Consider the following 6,851-nt stretch of genomic DNA (forward strand, 5'->3'; position numbering starts at 1 on the left):
GGCTTCAATTCTTCCATTAAGTAATTTATTTTCTTCCTGGTTTGCTAAGAGGCTTTTAGCCTGAGCTTTCCTTTGACACTCTTTGAAAAAAAAAAGAGAAACACGCTACCTGTGCTCCGCAGTGGGACAGTGTGTTTTGAGGTCTAAATTAATGAGATTTACAGTGAATAACATCAATAATAAACATGAAAGGGAAAAAATGAGAGAAAGATGCCAGACGAGTTGTAATTTTAGCAAGGTACTCCATTAAAGGGGTAAACAAAATTAACAACACAAGTGCTTAAACATCATACACAAGAGTCAAATTATGTTATCGAAGAGATGCCGGTAGCACATTATGAATATGTGGTGTTATCTGATGTTTCAGCAGGCTGAATGCAGGATATTGCGAGGTTTCGAGAAAAATGGGGAGAATAAAATATAGGTTAAAAAAAAAACTACAGATAAAAGATAAAATAGAAAAAAAAGTTCATTGATCATACCAGTACTTCTTCTCAGGCTGAGTGTTTGGCTCATAGGATGCCTACTTCCCCATAAATAAAATATACACTTCCTCTGCAATTCAAGCAGGACCAAACCACGAGAACACAGAAAAATCTCACATTAGCTCACCTCCGAACTCAACACCAGTAGGTATACTAACATTTAAAAGTTTTAAGTCAGTAAGATTTTTTTTCTTCTGAAAGAAATTAATGTTTATTCAGCAAAGATGTATTAAATTATTAAAATGATCAAAAGTGATAGTGATAGTAACTGATAATAATAGGAAATGTTACTTGAGCATCAAATCAGCATAGAATAATTTTTGAAGGATCATGTGTCTCAAAGACTGGAGTAATGGCTGTTGAAAATACAATTTAAAATATATTAAAATAGAAAACAGTTATTTTAAATTGTAATAATACTTTCAGTATTACTGTTGTTTTGATCAAATAATTAAAACCTCAGTGAGCAAAAGAGACTTCTTTCAAAAAAACTGTACTAAGACCAAAACTTTTGAACAGTGGTGTAAAACAACTAAAATTAATGGGAGAAAAATACACAATTTTGCAATTAGAATTAGAATTTTTCGGCAACCATTGCATCAAACTGGGTTTTTCCTTATTATTGCTAGTGCCAGGTTCAAAACTGAACAAATGTTGCACTGCACTACAGACCTCAAAAATAAAATTAGATTTCAGATTAGTAATCTATATGCCATTGAACAACTAAACATTGACAAAGTACACTTTTAGCATTCATATACACACTTAAAATTTACAGTACGGGAGTCCCTACAAAAAACTGATGACTCATCCTGTACTACACCACTCTGTCCAATCAAACGCTCCAGGATGAGAATGCCCCTCCCCCTAATATAACATACAACCGAATATCAAGTAGCAAGCCATGTGGGTGAGACATAACCAAAGCTTATTTGCATGCAAAAAAAAGTTCTCCTCCAAACTTACTAGAAAATATGTCAACAAAGGAAAGAAACTGCGCTTTTCATGGGGTTTTAAACAATTTGCGATGTGCTATTAGGTTGCGTCTGACAAGGCAAACAATTTGACAACAAAACCCTTGACAAGAAATGGAAATGACAAGAGTCAGACAGAGAGAGGCTGAACACAAAAAGTCAATTTGAAAAGACATGATGGACAAGGATGAAAAGCACTCTTCATTAGCCCATATTTCTGATAGACTAAAACAGCACGAGCAGATTCAAAGATGGAGCTGAACCAGTGATCACACAGCAAAATTAGAGCCTGGCAAACCAATACTCTCTGGTGTATAACTGTTAATTAACTTCTAGACAGAATCATTATGAAAAACACTATTCTGCAACCTGGTAGATGGAACATACTAACATTATTCCAGAGAAAAATATGCAGAACAGCAAACACTCTTGCAGCATTTGAAAGATTATGAATAAACATTTAAAATGACTACACTTCTGCAACAAGGACTTTCAATCAGCCTTATGATAAGAAACATATGTAACTTTTTCTGTCACAAAAGTCACATGAGTTGAGTGAAGCTGAAGGTTCCTCATTGCACATTATTCAGCAGCGTAGCTGGGTGTCACGTGAAATAATGTCACATGAGAGGGATCATCACTCCATCTCTCTCTGAGAATCGGAAACAAAATCATAAAAACATCCATTCCGATCACCAAATACACACTTAAACTTCATATATAATATAAAGACTATCACATGATCAGGTTTAAACGGATGAAGCTCAATAAACCATTCACAGACGGAGCCTTCAAACACTCATATAACAGTTAAATACAACCTAAAGAAATCTATAACAAAACATGTAGGTTTTATTGTAGTTTTTCGACGACGATTTCAGATCCGATTAAGCGATCTGCCTATAAATAATGAGATTTAGTCCTGTTTAGCTAGCTAGCATGTTTACACTTGCTTGCTTAGACCTTCAAAGACACCAAAGGTTATTCACTTTCTTATTCAAATGAGCTTAAATACCACATTTATTTTGTTTATTTACAACAATCACCGTTCAAGAAATTAGTGAAAAAAGGCAAAAGTGCTGATCGATTTACAATAAACAGGTCAAGCTAGTGTTAGCATGACAGCTGTGCTACTTTGACTCCAATATGACATTCGACAACACTAGCAATAGATCAGCTCTATCCTGGCGGTGTTTAACCCCGATCAAACACAAAATGCAGATTAAAGAGCAGTAAAGACAATAAAACTAGAGAAACGCCAGATGCGTTGCTGCCGTTAGCCGTATGAATGAAAAGTGAATGCCACTCACTCAGTCTGGGCTGGGAGATGTAGTTCCGGACCACGGCTTGAGCGTGCTGCCGCGCCGCTGCTTCAGGGCCGTTCAGATCCACGGGCCGATTCCCTACTAATGTAGACATTGTTATTATTTTTCTTAGTTAAATTAAACTGTCGAAGTGTAAACAGATCTGCGCTGGGAGCGGATGAACAGACGGAGTCATATGACAACCGTGGTCAGGAAGTAGCACTCGTGCACGCTCACGTAAAAACCGTGCGCGTAGCCCATAGAAGCGCGTGCATGAGTCAGCAAGTGTCTAAAAAAGGACAGTTTTTACGAATTTACACTTTGGTGCCCCATTTTATTAGTTGCTATTTTTGTTGATTTGAGAAGTTCTCATTGAGAACTATTTGATACTTTTGATAAGATATTATGTAACAAAAAATAACAACACGAAACGTGGCTAGCTGTAAGATTTTAAGATGTTTAAGTTGTAAGAATTTAATAATTTTGCCTGTTCCACCTTAAAATTATTGACTTTCTTTGTTTATATATATATAGCATTTTATCACAGTGGACTTGTTGACATTGAGGGAAAAAAAACTTTAATGCCAAGATATCCCTTTATAATTATCTAAAATAATTAAACATGTAAAATGAAAATAATTGATTTCATAGGTATTCATCCCCTCAATCATCACTGGTACAGTCACTTGGTTTTAGAAGTAACATTAATAGTTAACCACACAGACTCAAGGCTATAATTGTTAACAAAGGTGCATTTAAATACTGACTTAAAGTGGATGAATACATAGGAATAATTATTATTTTATGTTTAATAAATGTAATAAATTTGCACTAATTTGTAAAAAAGAAGTCACTTTGACATGAATGAATATTATTCTATTGATCAGTGTCAAAAAAGTCTAATTCAATCCTCTTCAGTGTTGTAAAACAATAAAACTTGTGGTGAATACTTTTTATAGCCACTGTAAGTTAATTAAAGAATAATCACGAAGCACCTTATTTTACTGAGGTGAGGGCCTTGCTTATGAAATAGCAGCGCAGTGTTAATTAAGGCTTGAGCATTGAAAAGCAGTGCATACACTACAATTTTTAAAAGGTTCTTACTTTTTATATTAAATTGATTTGAAATGTTCTTTATTATTGAAATATTCAGAGATTCATCCATTTACATATGTTGTGTTTTCATAAGAGACTCAGGCTTCTGTAATCTTTGCACAAATGTCAGATGCATGCTTTAATTAAAAATACATCTTTACATTTTATAAATTGAACACACATAAAATATGTGGTACTTTGTTGTTGAGAGAACACAAATGGCAACTTCTTGCTAAAGTCAACAAGGTTGATTATTTCACCCTATAGTGTAAATCTGCTACAATAAACTGTAACAATAGCATTTCATAAGTACAAATTATCAAGATAATCAAAACATACCTATGATGAGATGAGATTTTTAAATGATGACATGTGCATAATAAATAATTTTAAAAATGGTTTAATTTCCAAATTCCTAGTGATGAATTACACTATATAATCTTAAGAGAGCTCCACCAATAAGATAATTCACAGTTACCATATAAACACAAATGGCAGCAAAAGCGCTCATGTGGAACCGCCCACTCCTATGAACCATTGTGATTGTCAATCAAGTTAGTGTATATTTTCTCAAACTACTTACATGTTTGTAGTAATAAACTTTCAATATAATGTTTTTATATCAATGACTGCAAGTCAGTGTTTTTATGTTTTACATGTTTTATTATTTGGATTCAACCACATCATCATAATTTGCAGTGCTTCATTAAGCAAGTACTTCATTTATTCTCTCAAAAAAATCAAAATTTGTAATGTGATTCATTGTTGGCTATTATCGAGAAGCGAATAAAAAGTAAATGGTCACTATATTTTTTGTGGAGAAGGCTCTAATTCTACAGAATTACACAGATTATTCATAAAATATCTGTCTCTCAGTGTGACTCACAGGTGCACAGCCTTGGTGAAAAACAGGACATGTGCCATTATGAAGCTTTTGTCACACTCGTTCATCACAAGCTTTTTTTCAGTTTTTTCGAAGCACTTAAAACTATTTCTGGCTAGTAAAACCAATGGTCATTCAGTCATGATAATATGATATCCAATTTCCAATTATTTGGCCTGATGTACACAAATACAAAGCCTTTGCAAACAAGTATTTTGAGAACCCTTTAATGCAGGGCTGCCCAAACTCGGTCCTGGAGGGCCGGTGTCCTGCAGAGTTTAGCTCCAACTTGCCTCAACACGCCTGCCTTTAAGTTTCTAGTATGCCTAGTAAGAGCTTGATTAGCTGGTTCAGGTGTGTTTAATTGGGGTTGGAGCAAAAATCTTCAGGACACCGGCCCTCCAGGACCGAGTCTGGACAGCCCTGCTTTAATGCAACGTCCTTAAGGCTTTATCCTTCTTCTACCAGCTTTTTACTCTGAGCACATTGGATCACATGGTCTGCCCGGTTACAATTCTATAGATGAAATCTCACTCACACCTGGAATCAATCATCTAATTATATAAAAGCTTACCTGGAGGAGTTGATAAAGGTTATAAGTTCCTCCAAATGGTAGATTTACCTTTAAGAATCTCACATTTTATCTTTAAGAGGATAACTCACAAAGAATGGGTTTTCTCTGTAGTGTCAGTTTCAGGGACATAGAGACATCCATCTGCCAATGCTTTCTATCGCTCTCTGTCTCTCCATTAAGTCTTCACAGTTTTAAACTACTTGAAAGTAGTGATGCAAAGTCCGATTCATTTCCGCAAACCGATACTTTTCGGACAGAACGGCTCATTGAACTGGTTCAAAATGCCGATTCATCGGTTCCTGACGTCATCAACCAATAACGTCTCTACGCATTTCTTTTCTAACAACTCAGTGCCATGTTGTATCAATGAAAAATTCAAATCAGTCATTTGTGTCAACGCATATTGAAACATTCAAAAATAAAGTTATTTGTGTGAAAGCATATAGCTGATTATTGCCATATTATTCACTTAAGTTAATGGTGTTTGTGGTCACAGTTTCATTCGCGGATCCTCAGATACAACTGACTGACCAATATTGACTAGCCTACAACTTGGATAAGTTCCTAAAAGTTTTGCACCTACAGCACACATTACAGACATTGATGCACAAATGCGGATATGTTCTACCGGGGTAGAGCTCCAGGCTTGGAATAAAATAGATTCCTTTAAGGGGATACAACCAACAGCCTAGTATCATACTAAGTCTTGGCCTGTCACACAGGGGCTACCGAAGGGCAGATGTAAAAACCCTCGAAGGAAATGAGTCTGGTCTGGATGAAAGCGCTGACGCCTTGTCTGGATCACGTCCCTAAGGTCTTGCCTACCTCCCTTTGACCCGCGATTCCTCCTACCTCTACCCGCAGGCGGGGGAGGAGCGCGAGCCGCGACACTAACCTTCTGTGCCCGTCTCTGATCCTCAAACCGAGACGGGCCAGGACCCCTGGGGTTGTTCGGGCACAGCTCAGCCTCAGCCTCTTCGCCGTCCTCAGACATCTCCTGCTCCTCCTGGGCTGAACCCAGCAGAGCACTGGCCCCCGGATCAGACGATGTTAGAGAAATAACATCATCCTCCAGCGGCTCTCTCTCGTCCACAGCCGACGAGCGCGAGAGGGAAAGCCCCTCTTTAAACTCATTGGCCAGGTCCACCTGCGATCCCCACGAGCTCATTCTCCTCCGTGCATCAGCAGCGGCGGGTCCTCAACCGCGGGAAGCAGATGGCTGCCCGTCTTTCCTCAAAAAAGGAGACAAACGAGAGCGGAGCTTTTTCATCGAAAAACGCTCATAATGCACGCAAATTGCCCCGTCAAGGACATTGCGTGCGTGCTCCTCGCCCAAACAAAGAACGCAGAGATCATATGTGTCATCAGGTGTCAAATAGCGACGACACGGATGCACACATCCTCTAAACGTTCTGCTAGTGCTCGCCATAATAATAGGATAGAGATCGCTCTTACCACGTTCAAATGCACGCTTCAAACAAAACAGTCAGTGAAGACGAAGAAGAGGATGATGTGTTCTCCCGGCGCCTATTTATA

Source organism: Sinocyclocheilus anshuiensis, unplaced genomic scaffold (genome assembly GCF_001515605.1).
Source record: "Sinocyclocheilus anshuiensis isolate Anshui unplaced genomic scaffold, SAMN03320099.WGS_v1.1 scaffold918, whole genome shotgun sequence".
In the NCBI taxonomy this organism is placed as follows: Eukaryota; Metazoa; Chordata; class Actinopteri; order Cypriniformes; family Cyprinidae; genus Sinocyclocheilus; species Sinocyclocheilus anshuiensis.